Genomic DNA, 9,719 nt, shown 5'->3' with positions numbered 1-9,719 from the left:
GCTGAGGGTGAGGGTTAGGGTTAGGGTGAGGATGAGGGTTAAATTGAGGATTAGGGTTAGGGTTAGTTTGAGATTTAGGGTGAGGATTAGGGTTAGGGTTAGGGTGATGGTTAGGGTTAGTGTGAGGGTTAGTGTTAGGGTTAGGGTTAGTGCTAGGGTGAGGGTAAGTGTTAGGGTGAGGGTTAGTGTTAGGGTGAAGGTTATGGTTAGGATGAGGGTTAGGGTTAGGGATAGGGTTATTGTTAGGGTTAGGGTTAGGCTTACGGTTACAGTGAGGGTGAGGGTGAGGTGAAGGGTTAAGGTTAGGGTGAGGTTTACCTTTAGGGTTAGGGTTAGAGTTAGGGTTAGGGTTTAGGTGAGGTTTAGGGTTAGAGTTAGGTTTAGTGTTATTGTTGGGGTTAGGGTGAGGTTTAGGGTTAGTTTTAGGCTTAGGTTTAGGCTGAGCATGAGGGTGTGGGTTAGGGTTAGTGTTAGGGTGGGGTTTAGGGTTAGGGTTAGAGTGAAGGTGAGGTTGAGGGTTAGGGTTAGTGTTTGTGTTAAGGATAGGGTTAGAGTGAGAGTTAAAAAGAGGGTTAGGATTAGGGTTAGGGTTAGGATTAGTGTTAAGGTGAGGGTGAGTGTGTGTGTTAGGGATAGGTTTATGGTTAGGCTTAGGATTAGGGTTACGGTTTAGGGTTAGGGTGAGTGTTAGGGTTTAGGGTGAGGTTTAGTGTTAGGGTTAGGGTTAGAGTTAGGTTTAGGTTGAGGGTTAGGTTTAGGGGTAGAGTTAGGGTTAGGGTGAGGGTTAGGGTTATGGTTAGGGTGAGGGTTAGGGAGAGGGTTATGGTTACGGTGAGGTTTAGGGTGGGGGTGAAGGTAAGGGTAAACGTGAGGTTTAGGCTGAGGGTGAGAGTTATGGTAATGGTGAGGGTTAGGGTTAGAGTGAGTGTTAGGGGTAGGGGTAGGGTGAGGGTGAGGGTTAGATTGAGGATTAGTGTTAGGGTTAGGGTGAGGTTTAGGGTGAGGAGGAGGGTTAGGGTTAGGTTGAGGGCTAGTGTGAAGGTGAGGGTTAGAGTTAGGGTTAGGGTCAGGTTTAAGGTTGGGGTGATGGTTAGGGTTAGTTTGAGGGTTATCTAGTGTTAGGGTAGGTGTTAGGGTGAGGGTAAGTGTTAGGGTGAGGGTTAGGTTTAGGGTGAGGATTATGTTTAATGTGAGGGTTAGGGTTAGGGTTAGGGTTATTGTTAGGGTTAGGGTATCGGTTATGGTCACGGTGAGGGTCAGGGTGAGGTTTAGGTTTAGGGTTAGGGATAGAGTTAGGGTTAAGGTGAGAGTGAGATTTAGGATTAGAGTTAGGGTTAGTGTTTGGGTTAGGGTTAGGGTGAGGGCTACGGTTAGAGTTAGGCTTAGGCTTAGGCTTAGGCTTAGGCCTAGCATGAGGGTGAGGGTTAGGGTTAGGGTTAGGGTGAGGGTTAGGATAAGGTTTAGGGTTAGGAATAGGGTTAGGGTGAGGGCTCGGGTGAGGGTTAGAGTTACAGTGAGGGTGAGGGTTATTGTGAGGGTGAGCGTGAGGTTTGGTGTTAGGGGTAGGGTTAGGGTTAGTGTTAGGGTGACATTTATGGTTAGATTTAGGGTTAAGGAGAGGGTTAGTTCGTGGGTTAGAGTTAGGGTTAATATTAGGGTTCAGGTAAGGGTGAGGGTTAGGTTGAGGTTAAGTGTTAGGGGTAGGGTTAGGATTTGGATTAGGGTTAGGGTGAGGGTGAGTGAGAGTGTTAGGGTTAGGGTTAGGCTTCGGCTTATGGTTAGGCTGAGGGTGAGTGTGGGCGTGAGGATTAGGGTTAGGGTGATTGTTAGGTTTAGGCTTAGGTTGAGGGTTAGGATGAGGCTTAGGGTTAGGATTTAGGGTTAGGGTGAGGGCTCGGGAGAGGGTGAGGGTTAGGGTAAGGGTTAGGCTTAGGCTTAGGGTTCGGCTGAGCTTGAGGTTGAGCGTGAGGGTTAGGGTTAGGCTGATGGTTAGGTTTACTGTTAGGGTGAGTTTTAGGATGAGGTTTAGGTTTAGGGGGAGGGTTAGGGTGAGGACGATGGTAAGGGTAAAGTTGAGGTTTCGTCTGAGGGTGAGGGTTAAGATAAGGGTGTGGTTTAGGTTTAAGTTTAGGGTTAGAGTAAGGGTTAGGTTTCGGATTAGGGTGAGGGTTAGATTAAGGATTAGGGTTAGGGTTAGTGTGAGGTTTAGGGGGAAGATGAGGGTGAGGGTTAGGGTGTGGGTGAGGGTTAGAATTAGGGTTAGGGTGAGTGTGATGGTAAGCCTAAATGTGAGGATTAGGCTAAGGCTGAGGGTTAAAATAAGGGTGAGGTTAAGTGTTAGGGTGAGGGTTAGGGTTAGGGTGAGTGTTAAGTTTAGGGTGAGGGTTAGAGTTAGGGTTATGGTTATTGTTAGGGTTAGGGTTAGGGTTACCCTTACAGTGAGGGTGAGGGATAGTTTTAGGTTTAGGGTGAGGTTTAGGGTTAGGGTTATGGTTAGAGTTTGGGTTAGGATTAGGATTAGGGTTAGGGTGAAGGCTAAGGTGAGGGTGAGGGTTAGGGTTAGTGTTAGTTTTAGGTTTAGGGTTAGAGTGAGGGTGAGTGTGTGGGTTAGGGTTAGGTTTAGGGTTAGGCTTAGGGTTAGGCTAAGGGTAAGGTTGAGGGTGGGGGTGAGGGTTAGGGTGAGGGTTAGGTTTAGGGTTAGGGTGAGTGTTAGGATGAGGGTTATGGTTAGCATTAGGGTTAGGTTGAGGGCTAGGGTGAGGGTGAGGTTTAGGGTTAGGGTTAGAGTGAGGGTGAGGTTTAGGGTTAGAGTTAGGGTTAGGGTGAGGAATAGGGTGAGGTTTAGGGTTAGGGTTAGATTTAGGGTTAGGGTTAGGGTGAGGGTTAGGGTTTGGATGAGGGTTAAGGTTACAATTAAGTTTTGGGTGAGCTCTAGGGTGAGGGTGAGTGTTATTGTTAGGGTTAGGGTGAGGTTTAGGGTTAGGGTTAGGGTTAGGTTTACGGTGAGGGAGAGGGTTAGGGTTATGGTGAGTGTTAGTGTTAGGGTTAGGGTGAGGGTGAAGGTTTGGATTAGGGTTATGGTTAGAGTTACTGTGAGAGTGAGGGTGAGGGTGAGGGTTAGGATCAGGTTTACGGTGAGGTTTTGGGATAGGGTTATTGTTAGGGTGAGGGTGAGGTGTAGGGTTAGAGTTCTTTTTAGGGGGAGGGTTAGTGTGAGCGTTAGGGTTAGGGTCAGTGTTAGTATTATGGTTAGGGTGAGGGTTAAGTTGAGGTTTAATGTTAGGGTTAGCGTTACATTTAGGATTAGGTTTATGGTGAGGGTGAGTGTGATCGCTAGGGTTAGGGTTTGGCTTAGGCTTAGGGTTTTGCTGAAGATATGGTATGGGGATGAGGACTAGGTATAGAAAGTTGGTTAGGTTTATGGTTAGGTTAAGGGTAAGGATGAGGGTTAGGGTTAAGATTAGTGTTCGGGTGAGGGTGAGGGTTAGGGTTGGGTTTAGGCTTAGGCTTGGTGTTAGGCTGAGGCTGAGGGTGAGCGTGAGGGTTAGGGTTAGGGTGATGTTTGGGGTTACCATTAGGGTGAGGGTTAGGATGAGGATTAGGGTTAGGGTGAGGGTTCCGGTGAGGGTTAGGTTGAGGGTGACGGTAAGGGTAAAGGTGAGGGTCAGGCTGAGGGTGAGGGGTAAGGTAAGGGTGAGGGTTAGTGTTAGCATGTGGGTTAGGTTTAGGTTGAGGATTAGTGTTAGGGTTAGTGTGAGGTTTAGGGTGAGGATGAGGGTTAGCGTTAGGTTGAGGGCTAGGTTGAGGGTGAGGATTAGGATCAGGGTGAGGTTTAGGATTAGTGTGATGGTGAGGGTTAGTGTGAGGGTTAGTGTTAGGTTTAGGGTTAGTGTTAGGGTGAGGGTAAATGTTAGGGTGAGGGTTATTGTTATGGTGAAAGTTATGGTTAAGATGAAGGTTATGGTTATGGTTAAGATTATTGTTAGGGTTAGGGTTAGGGTTACGTTTACGGTGAGGGTGAGGGTGAGGGTGAGGGTTAGGGTTAGGGTGAGGTTTAGGTTTAGGGTTAGGGTTAGAGTTAGGGTTAAGGTGAGGTTGAAGTTTAGGAGTAGAGTTAGGTTTAGTGTTATTGTTGGGGTTAGGGTGAGGTTTAGGTTTAGTTTTAGGCTTAGGCTTAGGGTTAGTCTTAGGCCGAGCAAGGGGTGAGGGTTAGTTTTAGGGTTAGGGTGGGGTTAGGGGTTAGGGTTCGGGTGATGGTGAGGTTGAGGGTTCGATATAGGGTTAGGGTGAGGGTTAGAATGAGGGTTAGGGTTAGTGTTAGGGTGACGGTAAGTGTTAGGGTGAGGGTTAGGAATAGAGTTAGGGTTATTCTTAGGTTTAGGTTTAGGGTTATGGTTATGGTGAGGGTGAGGATGAGGGTTAGGGTTAGGGTTAGGGTGAGTTTTAGGTTTTGGGTTAGTGTTAGAGTTAGGTTTAGGGTGAGGGTGAGGTTTCGGTTAGAGTTAGGGTTAGGGTGAGGGTTAGGTTGAGGGTTAGGGTTAATGTTCGTGTTAAGGTTAGGGTTATTGTGAGAGTTAAGGGGAGGTTTAGGGTTTGGGTTAGGGTTAGTATTAGTGTTAGGGTGAGGGAGAGTGTGTGTGTTTGGGATATGTTTATGGTGAGGCTTAGGGTTAGGCTGAAGCTGAGGGTGAGGGTGAGGTTTAGGGTTAGGGTTAGGGTGAGTTTTAGTGTTAGGGTTAGGGTTAGAGTTAGGGCTAGTGTGAGGGTGAGGTTTAGGTGTAGAGTTAGGGTTAGGTTGAGGAATAGGGTGAGGGTGAGGTTTAGGGTGAGGGTTAGGGTGGGGGTTAGGGTTAGTATTAGGGTTAGTGTTGGGGTTAGGGTTAGGATTAATGTTAGGCAGAGGGTGAGGGTGAGGGTGAGGTTTAGGGTTAGGGTGAGGGTGAGGTTTAGGGTTAGAGTTAGCGTTCAGGTGAGGGTTAGTGTGAGGGTTAGGGTTAGGGTTAAGGTTACGGTTAGGGTTAGGGTGAGGGTGACTGTGAGGGTCAGGGTTAGTCTTAGGCTTAGGCTTAGGCTTAGGCCGAGCATGAAGGTGAGGGTGAGTTTTAGGGTTAGCATTAGTTTTAGGGTTAGGGCTAGAGTGAGGATGAGGGTTAGGTTTAGCGTTAGGCTGAGTTTAGGGTTAGGGTTACCGTGAGGTTGAGGGTTAGGGTTAGGGTTAGGGTTAAGGTGAGGGTTTGGTTTAGGATTAGGGTGATGGTCAGCGTTAGGGTTAGTGTTAGGGTTAGTGTAATAGTTAGGGTTAGGGTTAGAGTTACAGTGAGGGTGAGGGTGAGGGTTAAGATCAGGTTTGGGTTAGGTTTAGGGTAAGGGTTATGGTTAGGGTGAGGATGAGGTTTAGGGTTAGAGTTAGGGTTTCAGGGAGGGTTAGGGTGAGTGTTAGGATTAGGGTTAGGGTCAGGTTTAGGTTTAGGTTTAGGGTTAGGGTTAGAGTTAGTGTTAGGTTTAGGGTTAGGGTTATTGTTAGGGTGAGGGTTAGGGTTATTTTTAGTGTTATGTTTAGGGTTAAGTTTGCGGTTCGGGTGAGGCTGAGGGTGAGGGTTATGTTTAGGGTTATGTTTAGGGTTAGGACTAGTGTTAGTGTTAGGGTTAGGGTGAGGTTTAGGGTGAGGGTGAGGGTTAGGGTTAAGGTTAGGATTAGGGTTTGGGTTACGGTGAGGGTGAGGGTGAGGTTTAGGGATAGCGTGAGGGTTGGGGTTAGGGTTAGAGTGAAGATTAGGGTGATGGTTAGGCTTAGGCTTAGGTTTAGGGTGTGGGCTAGGGTGAGGTTGAGGGTTAGGGTGAGAATTAGGGTGAGGGTTTGGGTTAGGGTTAGTGTTAAGGTTAGGGTTGGAGTTAGGGTTAGGCTTTGTGTTAGGGGGAGTGAGAGGGGGAGTGTTAGGATTAAGTGCGGGTGAGGTTTAGGGTTAGATTTAGCGTAAGGTTGAGGGCTAGTGTTAGTGTTAGGGTTAGTGGTACAGTTATGATGAGGGTGAATGTGAGTGTGAGGGATAGGGTTAGTCTTAGGCTTAGGTTTAGGCTTAGGCCGAGCATGAGGGTGAGGGTGAGGGTTAAGGTTAGTGTGAGGGTTAGGGTTTTAGGGTTAGGGTGAGGGTTAGGTTGAGGTTTAGGGTTAGGATTAGGGTTTGGGTGAGGGCTAGAGTGAGGGTGAGGCTTATGGTTAGCGTTAGGGTGTGGTTTAGAGTTAGGGTTAGGGTTAGAGTTACAGTGAGTTTGAGGGTTAGGCTTAGGCTTAGAGTTAGGGTTATTGTTATGGTTAGAGTTAAGTTGAGTGTAGGGGTGAGGGTGCAGATTAGGTTTAGGGTTAGGGTGAGGTTTAGATTTAGGGTTTGGGTTAGTTTGAATGTTTAGTTTAGGGTTAGAGTGAGGTTTAGGATGAGGTTTAGGATTAGGATTAGGGTTAGGTTGAGGGGTTGGGTGAGGGTTAGGGTGAGGGTTAGGGTTAGGGATAGGTTTAGGTTTTTGATTAGGGTTAGGGTGAGGGTGAGTGTGAGGATTAGGGTTAGGTTTAGGCTTAGGGTTAGGGTTAGGCTTAGTGTTAGGGTGAGGGTTAGGGTTATTGTTTGGGTAAGCATGAGGGTGAGGGTGAGGATTAGGGTTAGGGTTAGGGTTAGGGTTAGGGTTAGGTTTGGGGTTAGGGTTAGTGTTTCGGTTAGGGTTAGGGTTACGGTTAGGGTTTGGGTTACAGTGAGGGTTAGGGTTAGGTTTAGGGTTAGGATTAGGGTTAGGCTGAGGGTGAGGTTGGAGGTGAGGAGTAGGTAAGGGTTAGGGTTAGGGTTAGGGTTAGATTTATGGTTAGGGTTATTGTTAGTGTTATGGTAAGGGTTAAGTTTGTAGTCAGGGTGAAGCTGAGGGTGAGGTTTATGGTTAGTGTTAGGGTTAGGGTCAGGATTAGTGTTAGTCTTATTGTTGGGTTTCGGTTAGAGTTACAGTGAGATTGACATTGAGGGTGAGGATGAGGGTTAGGGTGATGTTTATGGTGAGGTTTAGGGTTAGGGTTAGGGTTAGGGTGAAGGTAAGTTTTAGGGTTAGAGTTAGGGTTAGGGGGAGGGTTAGGGTGAGGGTTAGGTTTAGGTTTAGTGTTAGGGTTAGGGTGAGGGTAAGGGTTAGGTTGAAGTTTAGGGATAGGGTTAGGGTTAGGGTGACGGTGAGTGTGAGGGTTAGGGTTAGGGTTAGGCTGAGGCTTAGGGTAAGGCTGAGGGTGAGTTTGGGGGTTAGGATTAGGGTTAGGGTGATGGTTAGTGTTAGGGTTAGGGTTAATGTTAGGGTTAGGGTTAGAGTTACAGTGAGGTTGAGGGTGCGGGTGAGGGTTAGGGCTAGGGTGAGGTTTAGTGTTGGGGTTAGGGTTAGGATGAGGGTGAGGTTTAGGGTTAGGGGAGGGTTAGGGTGAGGTTTACGGTTAGGGTTAATTTTAGGGTTATGTTGAGTCTTAGGTTTAGAGTTAGGGTTATTGTTATGGTAAGGTTTATGTTTATGGTTACTGTGAGGATGTGGGTTAAGGTTAGTGTTAGGGTGAGGTTTAGGGTTTGGGTTAGGGTTAGAGTTAGGGTTAGGGTGTGCGTGAGGTTTAGGGTTAGAGTAAGGGTTAGGTTGAGGTTTAGGTTTACGGTTAGTGTTAGGTTTAGGGTTAGGGTGAGAGTTAGGGGGAGGGATAGTGTTAGGGGAAGAGTTAGGTTTAGGGTTAGATTGAGGGTGAGTGTGTGGTTTAGGGTTAGATTTAGGTTTAGGCTTAGGGTTAGGCTGAGGGTGAGTTTGTGTGTTATGGTTAGGTTTATGGTTAGGCTTAGGGTGAGGTTGTGGGTGAGAAAGTTAGGGTTAGGGTTAGGGTGAGGGTTAGGCTTAGGGATAGGGGGAGGGTTAGGATGAGGTTTAGGGTTAGGATTATGGTTAGTGTGAGGGCTAGGTTGAGGGTGAGGGTTAGTGTTAGTGTTAGGGTGAGGTTTAGGGTTAGGGTTAGGGTTCAGGTCAGGGTGAGGTTTATTGTTAGAGTTAGGGTTAGGGTGAGGCTGAGGGTGTGAATTAGGATTAGGTTTAATGTTAGGGTTAGGCTTAAGGTGAGGGTTAGGGTGAGGGTTAGGGTCAGGCTTAGAATTAGGGTTAGGGTTAGGGTAAGTGTGAAGTTTAGGGTTAGGATTAGGCTTAGGCTAAGTCTTAGGCTGAAGGTGAGGGTGAGTGTGAGGGTTAGGGTTAGGGTAAGTGTTAGGGTTAGGTTTAGGGTGAGAGTTAATGTTGGGATAAAGTTTAGCGTTAGGGTGAGGGTTAGGGTAAGGGTTACTGTGAGGGTGAGGGTTAGGGTTAGGTTGAGGTTTAGGGTTAGGCTTAAGGTTAGGGTGAGGATGAGTGTTAGGGTTAGGGTGAGGGGGAGTTTTATAATTAGGATTAGAGTGAGGGCTAGGATGAGGGTGAGGGTTATGCTTAGTATTAGAGTTAGGGTGAGGTTTAGGATTAGGGTGAGGTTAGGGTTAGTGTGAGGGTGAGTGTTAGGGTTAGGGTTAGTGTTAGTGTGAGGGTAAGTGTTATGGTCAGGGTTAGGTTTAGGCTGAGGTTTATTGTTACTGTGAGGGTTAGGATTAGTGTTATGGTGAGAGTGATGGTAAGGTTTAGGGTTAGATATAGGTTTAGGGGGAGGGTTAGGGGGAGGGTTATGTTTAGGGTTAGTGTTAGGGTAAGGATGAGGGTGAGGTTGAGGTTGAGGTTTAGGGTTAAGGTTAGGGTTAGGGTGATGTTTAGGTTTACCATTAGGATGAGGGTTAGGATGTCGTTTAGGGTTAGGGGGAGCGTTAGGGTTAGGGTTAGGGTTAGGTTGAGGGTAAGTGTTATGGGTAGGGTTAGGGTGAGGGTGAGGTTTAGAGTTAGAGTTAGGGTTAGGGTGAGGGTAAGGTTGAGGGTTAGGTTTGGGGTTAGTGTTAGGGATAGGGTTAGGGTGAGAGTTAGGGGGAGGGTTAGGGTTAGGGATAGGGTTAGTATTATGGTTAGGGTGAGGGTGAATGTGTGTGTTAGGGTTAAGCTAAGGGTTAGGCTTATGGTTAGGCTGAGGGTTAGGTTGAGGGTGAGGGTTAGGGTTAAAGTGTGGGTTAGGGTTAGGTTTAGGGTTTGGGGGAGGGCTAGAATGAGGGTGTGGTTTAGGGTTAGGGTTAGGGTGAGGTTTTGGGTTAGGTTTAGGGTGAGGGTGAGATTTAGGTTTAGAGTTAGGGTTAGGGTGAGGCTGAGGGTGAGTGTTAAGGTTAGGGTTAGTGTTAGGGTTAGGGTTAAGGTGAGGGTTAGCATGAGGGTGAGGCTTAGGGTTAGGGTTAGGATTAGGATTAGGGTAATAGGGTGAGTGTGAGGGCTAGGGTTAGGGTTAGGTTTAGGCTTAGGGTTAGGATGAGGGTGAAGGTGAGGGTGAGGGTTAGGGTTCGGGGTAAGCTTAGGGTTAGGATGAGAGTTAGGGTTAGGGTTACGGCAAGCATGAGGGTTAGGGTTAGGTTGAGGATTATTGTTAGGGTTAGGTTTAGGGTGAGTGTCGGGGTTAGGGTTAGGGTGAGGTTTAGGATGAGGATTAGGGTTAGGTTTAGGGTTAGGGTTATTGTTAATATTATGGTTAGAATTAAGTTTGGTGTGAGGGTGTGGCTGAGGGTGAGGTTTATGGTTAGGTTTAAGGTTAGGGTTACGGTTAGGCTTAC

The sequence above is a fragment of the Dipodomys merriami genome, unplaced genomic scaffold (assembly GCF_024711535.1).
Source record: "Dipodomys merriami isolate MVZ:Mamm:240054 unplaced genomic scaffold, mDipMer1.0.p SCAF_149, whole genome shotgun sequence".
NCBI classification, from domain to species: Eukaryota; Metazoa; Chordata; class Mammalia; order Rodentia; family Heteromyidae; genus Dipodomys; species Dipodomys merriami.
This window is presented reverse-complemented; position numbering follows the sequence as displayed.